Here is a 21,586-nt window from a genome sequence, read left to right on the forward strand (position 1 = left end):
CAGTCTGGAATGAATCCCTGTACACTAGGGAGCTGGCAAGCCACACCTGGCATCCACTTGTTCTGTACATCACGGAAGTTAATCCCTACCACATGATATCCTAGAGAGCCCTGAACTCAGGCTGGAGTGAGGACTTGCTCTTTGCACATACACACAAATATTAATAATAAAAGCCAGTCCTAGGCTTTCCCCAGGCCTTTGGGGTCTTTACCTTCTCAGAGAAAAGAATGTTAGGAGGAAATGAGCTGTGAAGTAAAAACAGGTTTTATTTGGAGTTTTTTTGAGGAAGGGGAAGGAGGAAGAGAAAGGGAGAGAGAGAGTAGTGCTCTCGAGAGAATACAAGCTTCTCCAAAGGCCAAGAGAGCTCCAGTACACGTCTTAAGAGGGGAGGTGGGGGCGACACCCGCCATGACACAGGAACACAAGCAACACATGGGCTTGGCAGCATATGCTAGTGCTTCCTTTGTTCAAGTTGGCTTCTATAGGGTTTTCCCAATCTGCTCACCTGGGTCTTTCTACCCAGGTAAGAGTCCCATTGCTAAGGTGGTTTCCAAGGGGGTAGAATTGGAACTAACTGAAAGTACTCTTTGAAATTCCTTTTTTTGAACTTTACTCCTGATGGGCTTCTCTTGGAGTGGGGGGGTCCAGTGTTCTCTGGTCTGTGCTGGCGCCAGGTAAAAGTCCTATCAAACCTTCTTGTGCTCACAAGGTGGGCTTTTTGCAGCCTTGGGACTATTAGCTTTATTACTTCCCAGCAATTCCATTGCCTTGGAGGTCCTCCCTTATCTACCTGTATGCCTCGATTTGTATATTTATTTATGATTTGGTCAACATCTAAAGTCAAACTTATATTTTTATTATTGCAAAAATGAGTAAAATGGGTTCTTTATTTAGTGAGACTGAACATTGACTATTATCTATTTACATTTCCTCTTCTCTAAATTTCCTAATCGTGTTCTCTGTCCACTTTTCAATTGGATTGATTTTCTGATTAACAGAAGATTCTTTGTAAATTTGAACACTAATCCTTCCCTATTTATTTAGTCTCTCTGTGTGTTTATTCATGTGTGTGTGAAATAGTCCATTTCTTTTGTTAGCTTGTGTATGGTGAATTTTATAGATCATAATCAAATTTTAATATAATCAAATTATATTTTTCTCTATGATGTGTATTTGCATTTATTTAAGAAATACTCTATACTCTTCCATACAACTTTCTAACTGAATCCTGTTATGTTTTTCTAAGTCATAATATATTTTTCTTATTTAGGTTTGTAGTCTCGTTAGAGGTTTTTACAACAAAACTTTAAAATGTGTCTAAAGCCAATCACATTGGTACCTTCAACCTCCATCCAGCAGAGGTCAGTCGCAGAGAATGAGACCCACAATCATATAAGGAGACAAACATATAAGGAGACAGACAAACATATGCAAGCATTAGGGGCTCTTGGGCAACCCTCCTTGGTCTCACAGGTCAGCCATTAATTCAATACAATATCGATGCTGCAGAAATAGCACGGCAGGTAGGGTGTTTGCCTCGCACGCTGCCGACCCAGGTTCGATTCCCAGCATCCCATATGGTCCCTCGAGCACTGCCACGTGCAATTCCTGAGTGCATGAGCCAGGAGTAACCCCTGTGCATCACTGGGTGTGACCCAGAAACCAAAAAAAATGCAATATCAAGCTTCAGCACCCCATAGGCTCCCAACAAGTGAACCATTATTCACAGAGACATTAGGACAGTTAGTAAGTACATCAACGTTCAATAGGTACATGCCGATCAAAGACTGGGGTGTTTTACATAGCTATCAGAAGGCTATACTACTTTCTTTATTCTTATACATGAAAATGCAATTTTACTCTAAAATAAAGTCCTGACAGCTTCCCATTCTGTTTCTCCATTCTACCCTCTTTATCAAAAGAAAAACAGTCATATTCTATGCTTGCCTAGTGCAGCATAGAACATGACAGCAGGTAGATAGTCGTCATCTATTTTATTCTTTCCCGCTATTTCATTATTTCCTGGATGCAATTTTGCAAATCCTTTGCATTCTAATACCTGCTATTTTACCTAGGGGCATATCCCATTCTTGGAGCTGTTTGGTCGGGTAGATGAATTCCCACAAATTGGTGCCGGTCAAGGTTGTAGGCTGTAGGGCTGGGGGTGGGGGAGAATGGGAGGGAATCTGGAAACAATGGTGGAGATAAGTTGGTAGTAGTGCTGGGACTGATGCTGGAACATTGTGTGTCTAAAACTCAACTATGAATAACTCTGTAAATCATGGTGCTTCAATAAAAAATTTTAAAAACTATGAAGGCACCGTGACTTATAATGTTATTCATGGTCGAGTTCCAGGCATACAATTTTCCATTACCAATCCCATCACCAATGTCAATTTCCCTCCATCAATATCTCCATTTACCCTTCCATCCAGCCTTTCTCGTTGACAGACACATTTTAATTTAATTAAGTAATTTATTGATTTTGGGGACCATACCTGGCAGTGAGCAGGGCTTACTCCTGACTCTGGATTCAGAGATTTCTCCTGGCAGGGCTCTGGGACCTGGGTCAGCCCCATGTAAGGCAAATTCCCTGCCCACTGCACTATCTATCTGGCCACAATATGCACATTTTTAAACTGGGTTGTTGTAGTTGGGATCTCGTGCCTTCAGTATTGTTTGTTCTGTAGTTCAGATATCTAGATACAACACACTGTTACACCACCACTGATTGGTGTTATATCCTGATAATTGCTACACCCGCCCCCTACCCATTAAATCCCTCCCACCTCTTCTTAGAATGCATAGTTTATCTCTTTCAATTCCTATACTGTTTCTTATCTTTATGCAGATTCCAGTAAATTACTGAATCAGAATAGAATTTGATGCATGTTAAATGGTATATGTGTAAAACCAGAGTTACCCCCCTCAGTTTTAGCTCAAGAATAGGGCCAATTGGGAGCTCCCCGAGTATCTGCTGCTTCCTTCCACAATATGGTGAGAATCATCCCTTACAATTAGATGTATGTTATTGCCTCTGGCTAAATATGTCTATTTCTGTCTGGAGTCTCCTTTCTTTCTCTGTAGAACTGAGAATGCAAATTGATCCAAGGCAAGTTTATAATCAGATACTATGCAATGGTTCTCAAAATCAAAATACCAGTGGCTATAGGGAAGACTCAGAATATTCTTTCCTGCTAACAAGGCCTGAACCTTTCTAAATGTCTTGCTACTTAATCAGTGTATAATAAATCTGTAGATACCTTTTTTATGATTAAATTTATTTATAAATATGGATTGGTTTTTACCTATAATCTTTTCAGAGGGGGTATATTTGGTATGGCTTCACTGTTGTTAATATTCAGAGGAATGGACAAGGGAATAAACAAGGTACTGGGTTATTTATTTATATCCATATTTATATCTTCAAATATATTATTCTTGGACAAATTGTCCATTATGGAGAACGTTTCAATTGGTAGCTAGATCCATTAGCTGTTCCTGTGCAACAAACCATCCCATAACTCAGTGACTTAAAACAACAGGCATTTATTTTCATGGTTCTGTAGTTTAACTGAGTGATGAAAATCGAGTCTGTTTTTCATGGGGGGTTTCTGTTCATCTGGGCCAGGCTTGGCTGATCTCCTCTGAGCTTCAACCTTATGAGTTTGTGTTGAGACAGTAGATTGGCTATGTGCTTCATGGTTTAGAAGAATCAATTAAGGTGTCTTACTCATTACATCTTATAGGGGATCCCAGACTTGCTCATATGGCAGAAACTAATGTCCGAAATCATGAGTGAACACATGAAAAGAGTCTTTAAAGACTGGACTTGAAACTGACACACCTTCACACTCTTCCATTCTATCAGACAAATCAAATCTTTAGGTTATCTACATTTAAAGAGTTGGGGAAGTTAACTTTAATTCTTGATAAGGTGAAATGAAAGGTAGGGATACTAGGAAGTCATAAATGAACCATCAATAAAATCAATTTGTAATAGTCATTATAAACACCCTGTAGCATTTGGTACTTCTGTTTGCCTAGTCAAAAAAAATCTAAGTGAGAGTTAATATTCACTAGATTAAGCCTTCATTTATCATTAAATATGTTAATATCACATGTTTCATATGTATTATGAAGGGAAAGTTCTAAAGATCACAATGAAGGGAAAGTTCTAAAGTAATCACAAAAATTAGATGATCTAGACTGAGAGATCACAGAACCTTTCTTGGAGGATATAGCATGGCATTAAATTTTGAAATATTGTGAAAAAAGTCTCAGATATATGCAAAAGCTCTGAAACAAGTAAGAGCATGACCGTTGGGGAAACTGAAGGAGCCAAACAGTTCCAGAAATTGATAAGATCATAGAAGTATCAAACTGAAGCAAGGGATCATGGGGGATACAGTGAAGCTAGTTAAAGTTAACTGGCTCTGATATTGCAAAGTTTTGTGTTTAGGGTTAAGATAAATAAGAAAGACAACTAAGAAAAGTAAGAAAATTTAAATATGTGATTTTAAATAGTCAATTAGGAAGACAAAACATCATGTGGCAGTAGAGCTATTGAAGAGAGAAACCTTAGCACTACTTAGAAAATAAAGATGATGGACAGTGAGGAAGAAACATGTATAAGCCTTTGTAGCCCTGTAGATAGAGTTTCACTGACTTAGGGACCCAGGGTTGAGACCTCCAAGGCTGCTCGGATCGGGATTGGGCCTCCTCCGCCCAAATTTCCCATCTCCTAGTAGCTAGGCGGTCACACCCAGGGACTGCCCCTGGTGCTGTGTAATCCTGTCAATGGCCAGCATCCAGAGACTTAAAAGCCAGCTCCCGAAAGATATCTTATAGCCTACTTCTCCTCTGGGAGAACCTGGCAAACTACTGGGAGTTTCCTGCCCACATGGGAGAGCCTGGCAAGGTCCCCATGGTGTATTAATATGCCAAAACCAGTAACAAGCTGGGTCTTATTCCTCTGACCCTGAAAGAGCCTCCAGTACTCTTTGGAAGTACTGGAGGCATCGTTAGAAGGTCGTGTAGAGAGACGCTTCTAAAATCTCAGGGCTTGGATGAATGGAGATGCCACTGAGACTGCTCGAGAAATTCGACAATCAATGGGATGACGATGATGATGATAATGATGATGACTTAGATCAGAAATATGAGAGGAGTTTCAGGAAGGAAAAGACCAGCAGTTTGGCCTTATATGTACTTGAAGTAAGGGTCTTTTTGACATCCCATTGAAGGCTGGACAATATCTAGGCTAGAAATAATTTAGAGAGTCATAGATGTGAAGAGAGTAATTGAAAGCATGAACATAGTCGATCCCTACAGAAAATTGATATTAAAAAGGCAAGCAGTGCCCTGACCAAGCTTTGAGAAAGTCTAAAATTTAAATTTCTTAGAAAATTAGAGAATATTTAAGAAGGTATCCATGATACTTCAGAAGAAAGCAGTTATAACACGGGGCCATGGAATCCAAGGTAAAATAAGCATTTCCAATGGTCCAATATGTTGCTAATTACTGACTACTCCAAGAAAATGAGTGGGACCGGAGCCATAGTACAGTGGATAGGACATTTGCTTTGCACAAGGCTGACCAGGGTTCGATCCCCACCATCCCATACGGTCGGTCCCCCAAACTCCATCAGGAGTAATTCCTAAGTGCAGAGCCAGGAGTAACCCTTGGGGATTGTTGGGTGTGACACTAAAAAGTCTCCCCCCAGAAGGGAAATGATTCATTAGATTCCATATTGTGACACTCACTGCCAAGTGTTGAGAGTGCTTTGTGTGCCCAACAGTAGAATAAGAGGAGAAAAACTGAACACAAAGATGTTTCAAGTACCACCTTGTTTGTTTAATGGGAACAATCTCTGAAACTCCAGTAGAAATTTGAGATCACTTGAAATTTTTAGTTTGCCGCCACCTTTCTCTAAAGCTGAATGGGACAAACTCTTTCATAGTACTTGAATATTGGCATCTTCATTTAGTGTCTATGGGAATATAACCACTGGCTCTGCACTCAGGGATCACTCTTGGTGGGCTTTTGTGACCATATGGGATGCTAATGTCCAGGCTGGCTGTGTGCAAGGCAAACACCCTACACACTGGGTTCTGTCTCCAGCCCTGGGTATGTTCTCTTGCTCATACCTCCTGTTCCTTTCTAAAGTGTTCCAGAAAACTACGGAGGCCAACTTTTTATGAATTTTCCTTCTTAATAATTTAAGGCCTAAGATGCTTTATTTTTTGGTCTTCCTTGTGATGTCTTTGATAGCTTAGATAATCCAAGTCATTTAGTTGTATACATTATTTCTACAGAATACCTACCAAGAAGGAAAAGTTAAAGTGTTAATAGTACTAACATACAATTCCTGGCTTCACTTTCTCTTCAAAGCTATAATTTTATTCCAGGGTTACTTTTTTCTTCATCTATTTCAGTTCTTTTCTTTTTATATGGGGATATAATTTTGTCAATATTTTACGACTTTTGAGAACTTATCCTGCTTTTTCATGGTGATATTTAGTGAAACTTCTTTATACTTCACATAGACATTAGTCTACTTGTTGTTTTTCCTATAATTTAAAAGCATGTTCCCCACTGACCAGGGAAAAAGGCTCATTGGAAATGACATGCGTCACATGTCTGAGGACTTGAATTCATTCCTGGCAACACACACACACACACACACACAGATAATAAGAAAAATATACCAAACATTGCCAGCTGTTTCTTTGGACAAATCACTATTGCAAAAAGTGACAGTGAGAGGCAAGAGGTGATCTGTTTCCTAGGTTTTCCTAGGTCAATTTTTCAAGATACTTTGCCAAATGCCTTGAGACTGTGTGAAGAAAAATCCACTAATGAAGAAGTTCATTTTAATTTAAATTTCTTGCTAAAACATGAGGTCTTTCCTTTTTTTTCCCTTTAGACTTTCTCCCTTGCCCTGGTGACCTTATCATCAGTCACATGTCACTAGACGGGCAAAATTAAATCTGTACTTTGTTGGCAATACTAGTCCCAGGCCTCTGACAGACAGCTCCTTTGTCGAGGGACTGTGGGGAGGTCCTATTAAGCCATCAAAGGCAGCAACTAGCATATGGGCTAGTCTAAGAAAAATGAACAAAACAGCTTTTAGAGATACAAAATTTCTCTTCCTTCATTATCATTGTTTTTCCACTCTCGGGGAAAAATGGCATGGTTCATCAAAGAGACATTCTCAGTCTAAGAGATGCAAGTTGAATACAAGAAGTTACTGGGAGAACAGGCTCTCCAGAGCTGTTTCTCTTCTTAAGGCTCAGAATGTGTGTTTGTTTGCTGTTAGAATCATGATGGTTGACAATGTGGCTTCGATTTGATTCGTGGCAATAGCACAGTAGGTAGGGCGTTTGCCTTGCATGCGGTCAAGCCAGGTTTGATTCCTCCATCCCTTTCGGAGAGCCTGGCAAGCTACCAAGAGTATCCTGCCCACATGGCAGAGCCTGGCAAGCTACCCATGGCATATTAGATATGCCAAAAACAGTAGCAACATGTCTCACAATGGAGACGTTACTGGTGCCCACTCGAACAAATCGATTAATGGAGCAAATCGATGACAGTACTACAGTGCTACTTTTCTGGAGGCTGGATTGACTTCCACCTGCTGTTTCAGTTCCTGTGGAAACTAGGTAAAGCAGGGAGCAGGAAGCAGCAGTCCATGGAGGGAAATTGGTTAGGGGTAAGAGGTGAAGAATGCCTGAGTCCAGTGAACTGATGGACTGTGAGTCCTCCTGATCCCTCTCCAGCTCTGGGACCTCCAAGCCTATGAAGTTTCCCTGGACCTCTATCTCCCCTACTGTGGCAATGGGTCTGGGATCATTCCAACCCCATTGATAGGTAAAAGGATTCTCTGAACCAAAAGGGAAAGAGAGGCAGCAGATGCTTGGTGAGTACTACATTGAATATTTTGTTAAACTTTCATTTAGGCTGTATGTCTCACTAAAAGAAGTCCTATAAGCAAATGGTTCTTTCAAACTGCAATGAGCCAAGTGCAATGTTTTACATGCCTAAATTTTCTCTGTTCACGCCCCCCACACACAAACACCACACACACACGACCAATTGATCTGCTACTGGTGTGAGATGAACTGTGTATGGAATCCTCATTGTATGGGAGAGAAAGTGGAGTTTAGATATAGTATCTTTAAGTCGCTGATTATAGGTCCGTACAGCTGGAAAATGGCAGAAATGAATGACTACCAGAAGGAACAGAAGAAACACAAGGATCAATTAAGACAGAGACAAGAATATGGTGAAATATAGGTTCATTTCCAATGCTATACACAGGAAATGCATATGACTTTATAATTCAATGAAAGTTTAATTTTAAAAATATTTACAAAAAAAAGGTACAGAGCCTTGAAGTCTGTGCTTCAAACTCCCAACCACCACATTCCTTCTCCAGGCTCTTTGCAGGGTATCTTGAACAAGGAGTAGTGTAGAGATACACCCCCAAAACTGCACTACAAGGGGAGCCATGGAACCAAGAATGTCTGGATTCTGCATCTCCAGCAAAGGAAACAGAGGAGTTCTTATATGATAGAGGAAGACAGATCTGGATTGGTGTTCTGCTTGTGCATCAACAGACTCCATGATCTGCTAAAGGTTACTTATAAAAATTCAATGACATATTGAATCCATGAAGGATGAACATGGATTCAATTTCGTAGTGTGGTTCTGAGAGTTGGTTGAGATGCATATTACTAAAATTTCACCAGTAATGGGTTTCATTGTGTCCAGTGTTACCTGGATGGAGCTTCTGTGAGGGTTATCTGGATGGAAAAACCTCCAAGACAATCTTGAATTGTGTTAACTTTGTCATTTTTTTTATTTGCTTTAGGGCCACACCCAGCAATACTCAGGGGCAATGTATGGCTCTGCAGTCAGGAATTAGTCCTGGTTGAAGCTGAATATTGAATTAAGGTCTGCCCCATGCAAGGCAAGTGCCCTGACTGCTATACTGTCTCTCTGGCCCAACTTTGTCATTTTAATAAGTGATCCAATCTCTCTTCTGATCTCTTGCAGCATTCTACACATTAAGGCCGAGAGCCTGAAATAAGAATCTATTTCCACTTAGTGTTTTCTGCTAATTGGCCACTACAACTAACAAGAGGGTGGGTTGTAAATGCCAATAGTGATAGACTGAAATTGAAGGGTAGTGGGGGAGAGGGAATTTATTGACCAGAGGAAAAAAATAACAAGCCAAAGTCTTGGGTAATTTGCGTAATCAGCTTTATCAATTTGCATAAATTGTGCATCAGGCTATATTCCTCTTGGGCATAATAAGCCCAAATTTAGTTTTTCTAATTTTAAAGTCATCAGTTGCTTTTTTTTTTTTTTTGCTTCTTCTGTTCCTTTCTGAGACTCATGGGGGTCACACCTCCATGCATCTGTCAGGTGGTTCAGCATCTCTAATTCTCAGGGACTTTATCAGTGCCTTGCTGTAATATCTAATGCTCGCTTTCCAAAATTGGTCCAACCTCAACCCTCTGTCCTCCACCCTCCACACAATTTCATGACACATATGGCTATATTCCATCTGCCCACTTTTGGATTCCTTCCATTTGCTGTGCTCTTTCACCACCATCTTTTCAAATGACTCTGATAAGTTCTAAGCATTTCCCTAAACAGGTTTTCTGCCCCAGATTCAACCCATTGCTTCTTGTCAAGACATCCTTCTCAAACACTGGCTATTTCTTCTCAGGAGCTCTAAATAGTTCTAAAATATCTCAAAAGGTGTTGAGTCTACCTTGGGGTTGGAGGATGAACTACAAAGATTTTTAGGGCAGTAAAAAGTTCCCATTCAAACCTCCTGATGCTCCCTTGTTCATTCTTTCTGTACATTTTTTTTGGACCATATCTTGCCTCTTCTTTCTGGTCTTCTACTTTTAGTCTCAACACGTGTCAATTCATCTTTCACACTGCCACCAGATCTGGGTTTGGAACTGATTACAGTCTATCTAATCAAAAGAAGTGATCATAGAACTTGTTCACCAACTTTAGTAATTTAAGAAGTAATGAGCCTTCTTCAAACTAGCAAGTAGTCACGAATAAACATGAGAAAACACGGCTTTATATAGCATGTAGATAGCATACAACAGGCAACGCAATTTAAGAACATGGATGACTTTGAGAAGGAGTTAAACAGATGGACAATACAATTGATAATACCTCTGACCTTGGAATGGTGAGGTCACATGGGACCATCATCAAAGACCAAATGCTAGATTTGTAGACAACTGGTATAACCCAGACAGCATTTCTTAAGATTTTATGCTGTCCAGAGGGCTGAACTCTTGACAGAATAGCTTTATTTCAAAGATGCAAATGTAAATCTAATGTCCTTTTCAAAACAGTAGCTAGTTATGGCACTAGTGATGTTTAAGCCTGAGGCTTTACAAACTCTTTTATAATATCATTAGCCTGAAGATTGCCCTGCCTCTATTTCATAACACCAACGTTTGCAAATCTGGGCATCTGCAATTTATTTTTTTTATATTTCTTTCATTGTCATGGGAACTTGAGCTTGTGCCTTCAGAGATTCAACTTTGCTTCTGTCCTGAAATTTGTGGAGGATGACAGAGAAGAAGTCTGAACTTCTTGATGCCTTTGGCCTCAGTCACAGCCAGCCAGCTTAGATTTCCTTTGGGCTTAGGCTCTATTGGCCAATCATTTTCATGGCTGGTTTAAAGAGCTTGTGCCTAATTTAGAGCTGCTGACACAGGACACGGAACAGACCACCTGGCAAATGCCTTGGGCTTTGACTGATTCAACTAACCTGCAGCCTAGGCCAAGTTCCCCTCAAGTTGTACTGAGGTTTGTAAACCTTTTGGCAATGCTGGGCTAGAACTGGACCAGGTAAGCAGCGTTTCATGGTCCTCAGCTAGGTGTGAAATTTTAATCAAAGGGATTTTATCTTTGCAAAACTATAGTGCACCACCAGAAATGTCACATAGAATTAAGCTTTGGATTCACTGAGGTTCAAGATAAATCATATGGTCTCTTCCATAATGGCAACGCCTGTGTTCTTTGGCCCATGAGCAAGGTGTTAAAAATAAATGCAATCTGTGTAGGTCTGGTAGCACCCCATGCCCTGTCCCTGTTTTGTCTTCTGGGGAAAGAGTATAATAATTTTTAGTCCGTCCACATTTAGAAATGAGTTCATTTTTTTTTCACTTTAAATATAAGATGGCATAGAACAATAAAAACGCAACTACATAAACTTCAGCCCCCAAATCCACTCTCTGTATCTTGTAGAAATGAGTGTCATTATATCCAGTAGGATCTCCAAACACACTCTGGATTCGGAGTAGTTCATCTAGAGTGCTTTCAACAATCTTCTGATCTCAAAAGTAAACACTAGACACTGAAGATTTTGGGAGATCCAGCAAAAATGAGACCGGGCTCTTACCCAGAGTGGCTCATTTAACAAAGAGAATTGAGAGCGTAGGAAGAAAGCCGTGTGATGATATCTCTATGGTATGCCAGCCTCCCTAGAGTGTATCAGAGAGATTCTGGAGAGACACTGGCCTCTGCCCCAAACACAGACCAAGTCACTGCACAACTGCCCATTGCAATGGGAATTTCTCCTGAACGCCATGCAAACAGATTTATGCCGTCATTCTGAGACCTGGACTTGGTCCCTCTGTCTCCACAGCTTTTGCAGGAGTTCCTCCTTTCTTGACTAGGGTATAAATGTCAACGGTGTGGGTTGTGGGTAGTACTGAGTACAGAACTAGAGAGCAGATTCTAATGTACGACTGCAGGGCCCAGATCATGGCCCTGTACTTGCCAGTAGTATAAAGTTGGAAAATTTCCTTATCTCTTGTGTGCCTCTGTTTTATTATCTACAGAAGGGTTTAAGAGTAAAATCCACCTGGAAGAGGGATTACATGAATTATGAACAATGTTCAAAATATTACAGGAACAATGGAGTCTTAACAGTTGTCCTTTTAAATATGATGAAGACAAAGATGCTAACAAATGGAGTTGCAATGTGTATTAGTGCACGTGTGTGTGTGTGTGTGTGTGTGAGAGAGAGAGAGAGAGAGAGAGAGAGAGAGAGAGAGAGAGAGAGAGAATAGTAGTGGTAATGGAAATTCTGGATCACATAGATGATTTCTTTTTCCTCCATGACTGCTGGTTTCCATGTACCTAAGGCAGGACTAGTTGAAGTCACCACAGATGGCCTAGCTAGGAGATAAGGTGTGCAATGAGTAGAATATTAGACTATAAAGGCCAAAAGAGATTGGGGTCTTGGAGCATAACTGGGCAAGGATTTTAATTTCTTCCTCTTGAGCAAAGAAAGTAGTCAGAACATGAGCCACTGGGCTTTATAAATATTTCTGAAGGCCTTAGAGAGCTTCTTAGGTGGAGGCCGGAGAAATATTGGGGTAGAGAGACCCAAAAGTCTTTTATTATAAATATAACTCTTACCTTACAGGCAGGCAAAACTGAATCCATTGTTCACATTTTCTTCATGGAGGTTTGGGCGCTGAGGGGTGGGATTAGTTAAGAGTCCGGACCTTGCCCGTGTCTCTACTGTCCTTGGGTGTTAGTCTCATATTGTGTTATATTATATTTCAAAAATGAGTGCTGAAAGTAGATAAGGGACCAAACATGATAGCCTCCCAGTATTGCAGACCATAATGCCCAAAAGTAGAGCAAGAGAGAGGGAAATTGTCTGCCATGGAGGCAGGGAAGGGGAGGGATTGGTGACTGCTGCTGCTGCTGCTACTACTACTACTACTACTACTACTACTACTACTACTGGGGACATGGTTGTGGAAATGTACACTGGTAGAGGGATGGGTGTTTTATCATTGTATGACTGAAACTCAAACATGGAAGCTTTGTAACTGTTTCTCACGGTGATTCTATTAAAAAAAGAGAGAGAGAGAGTCTGGACCTTTCTGTTTTTCTGAGCCATGGCAGAATGGTTGTAAAGGATGTCTGCTACCATTACTTATTTTATCTGAATGCATGCTGTTATTATCGACAATCCATTCCTCTGTTTTCTTTTTTGAAGTGTGTTTTCTGTCACCGAATGAGTTATTTCACAATAAAGGGGGAAAAATTGGCATTGGAGAGATAATAAGGTGGGTAAAGTACATGCCTTGCACTCAGATAACCCAAATTTGATCCCCAGCACTCCATGTGGTTCCCCAAGCCTGCCAGAAGTGAATCCTGAGTGAAGAGTCAGGAGTTAGTCCTGAGCAAAGCTGGATGGGTCCCCTGTGTCTGAGAGAGAGAGAGAGAGAGAGAGAGAGAGAGAGAGAGAGAGAGAAAGAGAGAGAGAGAGAGAGAGAGAGAGAGAGAGAGAAGGAGGGAGGGAGGGTGGGAGGGATAAAGGTAAATAAAAGGCAGTTCACTTTATTTCTGTTGAGTTTCATGAAGCAACCTTCATGGATAAGACATGGAAGAATAATTGACCATACCTTGAACCTAATTTTCAGTTGATTGAATTTCATCAACAGAAGCAATGTGACTCCAATTTATTTTATTTTTTTTAAATTTTATTTTTTTTTATTTTTTTTAGAGTGATTGATTTTATTTTTTTTTATTTTAATTAATTTATTTATTTTTAATTCGTGAATCACCCTGAGGGCACATTTACAGATTTATACACTTTTGTGCTTATGCTTCCCTCATACAAAGTTCGGGAACCCATCCCTTCACCAGTGCCCATTCTCCACCACCAGTAAACCCAGCATCCCTCCCACCCTCCCAGATCCCATCTCCCCCCACCCCACCCTGCCACTGTGGCAGGGCATTCCCTTCTGTTCTCTCTCTCTAATTAGCTGTTGTGGTTTGCAATAAAGGTGTTGAGTGGCCGCTGTGCTCAGTCTCTAGCCCTCATTCAGCCCGCAACTCCCTTCCTCCATATGGCCTTCGACTACATTATAGTTGGTGATCCCTTCTCTGAGTTGCCCTTTCCCCAGAATGTGAGGCCAGCCTCCAAGCCATGGAGTCAACCTCCTAGTACTTATTTCTACAATTATTGGGTGTTAGTCTCCCACTCTGTTATTCTATATACCCTAGATGAGTGCAATCTTTCTATGTCTGTCTCTCTCTTTCTGACTCCAATTTATTTTTAAATAATGAGTGTTTTTTTAAATCCTCAATGCTTATATATATGTATATGTATATATTACCTTAATACACCAGGAAGGCAAAGCTGAATCCATTATTCACATATATATGTATATACATGTATATATGTGTGTATATATATATATGTTTATATGTGTGTGTGTGTGTGTGTGTGTGTGTGTGTAGTGGGGGCTTGTTAAATTGAGTTACTGAGAATCAGGAACCATTCCCAATGATTTTTGAGATTACTCCCAGTAATTCTTAGGGTCCCTCCTAGTGATTCTTGGATAGCTGGACCATTGGGTTGATGCTAGGACCCAAGGATGCAGTGCTGTTTGGACCTTGTGGTGTTGGGGACCATATGGACCACATGAGAGTGATCAAAAACATTCAGACAACACTAGGATGCTCTCATGGCTTAAATTTGTGGAAGTTGAGGAAGAGTGCAATATACCAGTTAAAAATGATATTCAGTTTGAGGAGGAGGCCTTTTCCAGATGAAAAACTTAGGTAGGTCTTCACATCATGGATTGTTTGGCCTGTGTCAGCACAGCGGTAGGATGTTCGCCTTGCACGTGGCTGACCCGGGTTTGATTCCTCCACTCCTCTCGGAGAGCCCGGCAAGCTACTGAGAGTATCTTGCCCACATGGCAGAGCCTGGCAAACTACCAGTGGTGTATTTGATATGCTAAAAAGAAAAACAAGTCTCAAAGTGGAGACATTACTGGTGCCCGCTCGAGCAAATTGATGAGCAATGGGGTGACAGTGAGTACCTTAAAGAAATACTTAGAGAATATAAAGGGAGCTTTGAGTTAACTATATACTAAAATCAGTAAATATCTAAAAATCCTGGAGGGGGAACATGAAAGGGACATGATTTTTTTTAAGTCAAATTACCCAGTCTTTTGTATTGACCGTATGCAACAAAACCCAGAGTTCCAAGTGTAAAAGCATTTATGTATGTTTTGAATTTCAGGTAGTAATTAATTGAGTGGACTGGAGCAATAGCACAGTGGGTAGAGCATTTGTCTTGCATGCGGCTGACCTGGGTTCAATTCCTCCATCCTTCTCTGAGAGCCCGGCAAGCTACCCATGGCATATTCGATATGCCCCAAACAGTAACAACAAGTCTCACAATGGAGACATTACTGGAGTCCGTTCGAGCAAATCAATGAACAATGGGATTACAGTGACACAGTGATACAGAATTAATTTAGTAATTCAGCAGATATTTGAATTCTTGTAGTGTGGATTTTTGCATTTTCATCTTATTTATTTAGAACTAGGCTTTTTTTCTTCCTAAATATCAGGAAGAACTTTTCTTGCTTTTTCATGTTTTATATTATTTATTACACATTTGACTTGTCAGAATTGTTCATCTTGAATTTTCATTTCATTTGAAAGATTTCATTTATACAAAATATATTTTCATTTGTATCATTCATACAAAACCATAACTGACAGAATAAAGGATAAAGTAAATGCAGATTACATTGCCCCAAATTTTACAATATTATTGCAAAGGGGGAAACAGGCAAAATGACTTGAGCATGATGGTGTTGACTGTATTAAATAGAATTTTCAAGACTGCAAATCAATTCCAGTTGTATTGTCAAAGAAGGAAGGGATGTGTGTGTGTGGAGGGGTAGGGCTCTTCCTGGTACTAGAGAGATAATAGATAAACTGAGAGAAGGAAATGAAAAGCAGATTTCTGGCATGACCTGAAATGTGTTAGTCCTAATGTTTTGATTAATTTCTATGTGTTAATAGAGTGGGACGTCTTATATGAACATGGACACTAAGTGGGCAAATTGCTTCACGTACACCAACTTTTCATTATCACTCCATGATTTAAAATATCATGAATCTCAGAGTTATTTTAGGGCCAGGATCATGCCTATTGCATTTCTGAACACATCTTGCTTCGCAGGGAATGTTTACTGAATGACCCTATAGAACACAGAAGCTTCCGACGCTATTTGTCCAAGAAATGATTTCCTATCGCTGTCTGGATGTCACATTGATTTGAAGCTCTCTTCTTCCAGAATCTATACTATTGTAAGATTCTTAATTTTTAAACGGCTTTCTCTAAATAAATAATTGAAAACTGCTTCCAGCTCCTCCTGCTCACGGGCCCGGCTGTGGCTTCTGGAGCCAAGTTGGTAACTCAGCAGGCCAGGTCAGAAAACATTTTCAGCCTTGTCCATCCGAGCTCAGGTTGGATAGACACATCCCTTGACTTCCTCTGAGGATGCTTCTGAGCTTATCAATCTGTATGGTTCAAGACCAAAGAGTCTATACCTTTTGTTCTTTTTCACAGAGGACGAGAGGACACACTGACCCTTAAGAAGTTCCCGGGAAACCTGGCAAATGACTGAGCTGGTTCTGATCACATTCATTCTAGTCATCCTAAGAATCATACTTTCTGAATCCTGAATGACATGAAAGTTTTGCTCTCTTGAAGGCACAGTTTTGCCTTCCCTCCTCCCAAGGGACAAGAAAACAGTCCCATTAGCACACTAGCTAAACCATATTTTTTTAAAAAAATTATTATTTAATCACTGTGAGATACAGTTACAAGCTTTCATGTTTGAGTTTCAATCATGTAATGATCAAACACCCATCCCTCCACCAGTGCACAATCTCCGTCACCAAAGTCCCCACTATACCCCCACTTTCCAACTCTCCCCCTGCCTTCATGGCAGACAATTTCCCCCATACTTTCTTTCTACTTTTGGGCATTATGCTAAACCATATTTTCATTTTACATTAGTGGGATTATATTTTAATCCTGATAACAGTGTCACTCTCCAATTTAGCACTTGGTGACCTGAGGTGACGCATGTCTCTTTTGACCAGCTTTTTTTTTTTTTTTTTTTTTTGTAGTGAGAAGTACTAACAAGTTAGGCAGGATGAAACTATCGTGAGATTTTCCTTTCTTCTCTACCCTAACTATGCTTCGCAGAAACTTCTTCCCAGGAAAGCATGTCAACTACAAAAGAACAAGAAGTTATCTTACTTGCTTCTCAATGCATCGGCTGTTTAGAAAATCTAAAAATAAGAAGCACGCAATTTGAAGAAATCTTTGAAAGATTTCTTTCTTAAAAGAAGATAACAGGAGATAAAGGGCATGTGATCAACTCTAGGTGTCATGCTGAGTGTTTGCTACTTGACACATAGCTGTCATTAACAGCAAAGCGTGATTCCTATTCTGCGGGTAGAAATAATCAGGGTCTCCACACATGCTGTATGTTTAAATCAGTGATATTAAGAGTCTCCATTCAGTAAAATGTGCTGACTGCACCAAACTCTGTGAAGCAGTTTTGTGCTGGTTGCGGGGGAAGAATGTCTGGCCCATATCTGCCAGAAAGCAGGTCTTATTTCTTATTGTTCCCTACTGATCCCGGTGTCTTTGGTGATACTGTCCAGTTTGGTGTTCACAGACCTCACATGGCTATTCAGCTCTTTAAATGTGGTCTAGGTCGTGTGTTAAATCTATCCCAAAGACTTGCTATAAAAAAATATGTGAAGTATCTTATTAATCATGTTCCAGATAGATAACATATTAAATAAATAAGATTTTTAGAATACACTAGGTAACATAAAAGTATTTATTTTTACATTTGTTTAGCTTTCTGGTACATGTGGCTTTTAGAAAATTTAAAATGATGTCAGTGGCTTGATGCCTTTTTCTATAGGAAGATACTCATATATATAGAGAGAGGAGATGTATTGCCTAGATAGAACCCCACAATAATTCATTGCTACCTCATACATTCAATTGAAACCAGAAAAGAACAGTTTTTTTTTTACAGTGGCTATCGCATTTGCCTTGCATGTGGACAACCTGGGTTCGATACCTCTGCCCCTCTCGGAGAGCCCGGCAAGTTATTGAGAGTATCTTCCATTCATGGCATAGCCTGGCAAGCTACCCGTGGCATATCCTATATGCCAAAAACAGTAACAATAAGTAACAAGTCTCACAATAGAGAGGTTACTGGTACCTGCTCAAGCAAATTGATAAGCAATGGGTTGGCAGTGGTACAGTGATACAGTGGATTAAAAATGATTTCTTAATTTACCTGAAAACCTAGGAGCAATGCACTCAATTTGGGTACTGTTAAAAAGAAGGGCTTCAATAAACTGTTTTAGTGCATGAGAATGCAATGTTTTATAACCTTCAGAAGTTCAGAGTTGGGGCTGGATCGATAGCATAGCGGGTAGGGCATTTGCTTTGTACCCGGCTGACCCGGATTTGATTCCCAGCATCCCATATGGTCCCCTGAGCACTGCCAGGAGTAATTCCTGAGTGTAGATCCAGGAGTAACCCCTGTGCATCACCGGGTGTGGGCAAAAAAGCAAAAAAAATAAAAATAAAAAAAAACCTAGAGATGAAGCACACAGATATGAATTATTCAACACACACTAGGATTCATAATGCACCCTAAACTATGGGACATCCTGTTATTTATTCCAGTGATAATAACTAATAGTCACCTTATTATTAAATCATTACAGGATCATATAATAATTTTACCATTATCTAAGTTACTCTTGCTTGGGTGAACCACCCGACCTGAAACTTTAATTCACAGATAGTATTTGCACTATAAACTATATGCTGGGGTGTATGTGTAAATTAGGGCTGTTTCTCTTAGACATGTGTGATCAAGTTATTCTGTTTGCTTTCTATCTTTTGTGGACGGTAAATTATTTTAAATAATTCTTTCTTGAAAATTATTAAAAGTGAACAATGACTATATTTAGATATTATAAAGTAAGCCACAGTGCAGGTTTTTCTCGATAGGCCCACACAGAGACCTTGATCGAAAACCTGAATACCCAAGTTACCTAAACATGGCTGTTCTGGTAACTTGTCTTTTTGTCTACCTAATCTTCTCACTGCCTCTAAGACTTTTAAAAATTCCTGCCTTCCTCCTTCCAGTTCTTTGCACTGGGCACCTGCTGCAGTTTTCTTGCAAAGCTGCCTCCTTCTTAGCTCATGGGTTGGTGGAGTCTTCTGATTGCTCAAAAGGGCAAAGCAATAATATCAATATCTAGTGCTGCTTAGTCCAATATGGTAGCCACATATGGCTACGAACACTTGCAATGAAGCTAGTGATATGTTATAAGTAAAACATACATCATAGGGGCTGGAGCAATAGTACAATATATAGGGCATTTGCCTTGCACACGGCTGACCTGGGTTTGATCCCCAGCATCCCATATGATCCCTTGAGCACCAAAAGGAGTAATTTCTGAGTGCAGAACCAGGAGTAATCCCTGCACATTGCCGGGTGTGACCCCCAAAGCAAAAGCAAACATACATGGTATATTAGGTTCAGGGGTGCAGAGATAATAGTACAGGGGGAGGGTGTTTGCCTTGCACGTGACTGATTCTGGGATTTGAGTTTGGGGTTTGATTCCTGGGACCCCATATGGTCTCCTGAATCCCATCAAGAGCAATCCCTGATGGGCTGGAGTGATAGCACAGTGGGTAGTGCGTTTGTCTTGCACACAGCCAACCCAGGTTCGATTCCCAGCATCCCATATGGTCCCCCAAGCCCTGAGAACCACCAGGAGTAATTCCTGAGTGCAGAGGCAGGAGTAACCCCTGTGCATTACTGGGTGTGACCCCAAAAAGAAAAAAAGTCAAGTGATCCCTGAGTGTAAAAAAAAAAAAAGTGATCCCTGAACACTTGCTAGATGTGCTCCTCCGCCAAAAAAGTTAAAAGTTAAATTAAGAACATCAAAGGAAAAGTACGTTTTCTCTACAAACAAGAATAAAGCACAAACCTGGCTTTTAAAAATAGCACTTTCTATTTTGAACCTCCATTCTGCAAGAATGAGAAAAATGCAATCGACTTGCTGACAGTAGTAAATATGCTTAGGACTTTCCTGGGATTCCAGGACTTTGTGGGGAAGTGGGGTCTGTTGTCCCTCCTGTTTGCTCCTTCTCTCCCTGGGGTGAATGCTAGTCTCCGAGATATTTAAGGTCCTTGCCATCTTCCATTGTGCTCTCTCACACCTAGTAGAGCTCTGGACCTCCTGGAACACGTTGGGATCAGAAGCTCTTTTAGGTTATCTGAAGTTTTGTCATCTTATTTTTAGTTATTTATTTTTAATTTATTTTATTTAGTTCACGATATTTGACTACATATCATATTCAAACACCAATCCCACCACCATTGCACCTTTCCACCACCATATTTTGGATGTTTCCATCCCCAACCCCAATCCCTGCCCCAAAGCAGAACCGAAATAATATACTTTGTATTGTTTGTTGTGAAAAACTACTGAAAATGCGATAAAAATGTATTCTTAGAGGAAAAAGGGTGGAGATTATTGTATTTCACCCAGGGGTCATTATGCCCTTCTCTAAGAGATCACTAACATGTTGTTAAAGGTTGAGCCTTATGTGCCTCTATATCTGTAAAAAAAAAAATCCCTCTAAGATTGGTTGCCTCCTACTTTGAACCCCATCAATTGTGGTGTGGTACTCTTGGAGTATTGGTAGGTTGTGTCTTTTGAATGGTGGCATGGCCACAAATGTAACCATGCAGTCCAGGAATAGGCTCTCTTGTGAGTGAGACTGGGCCCGAGGGTGTGGATAGCACGGTTGAGTTCTGGAGTTATTTAGCTGCCAAAGCTGGGTCCCTTGGGGCAGGGAGGGGTCTCACCTATCCCCCTCTGGGGCGCCTCCAGTGAAACAGCCTGGCGCAGGGCTGTTGACATGGTTATGATGAGTGTCATGTTATGCTCCCTTCCAGGAGAAAAAAAACACATGTGATCTGGATAGTTTTGTCATCTTAGATCAAGAGTGGGCAAACTACAGCTAATAGGTCAATCTGGCCCCTCCTGTTTATGCAAATAAACTTTTGTTGGAACATACCCACTTTCATTTATCTACATATTGTCTGAGACAACTTTTGTGCTGATGGCAGAATTGAATTGTTGTGACAGAGTCCATATGACAAGGAAAGGTCAAAATAAAGTTGCTATCAGACCCCCCGGAAAAGGTTTGCTAATTCCTGAGTCAGTTATAACAAGTACCAGATCTTGCTAGACAATCCCACCTTCTGAGGTCTCTGTTTGCGGAAAGAAGCATCGGCTTCTAACACTCTCACATCCCATCTGCCATGTTTTCATCATCTTCGTTCCTTGGACTCAGAAGTGAAGCCATCAACATCAAGACTTGTTTCTCAGGCCCCTCATCAGCATCTAAGCTTAAATGTATTCCCCTCTGGAGTTGACTTGCTATTAGTTCTTTGAACATTTCCCCAATTTTTTGTCTATGCAGTATGGCTCTCTCCTCCCACCAAAGTATTTAATATTCAAATCTCATGATTGTTCCTCAAATTTCCATTGTTCATCCTTCCTTAAAACCATGGACCAGCAATGACTTAGATCCATGTTTATCATAGTGTAGACCACAGGATGGCAGCATCAGCAACACCT

The sequence above is a fragment of the Sorex araneus genome, chromosome 4 (genome assembly GCF_027595985.1).
Source record: "Sorex araneus isolate mSorAra2 chromosome 4, mSorAra2.pri, whole genome shotgun sequence".
NCBI classification, from domain to species: domain Eukaryota; kingdom Metazoa; phylum Chordata; class Mammalia; order Eulipotyphla; family Soricidae; genus Sorex; species Sorex araneus.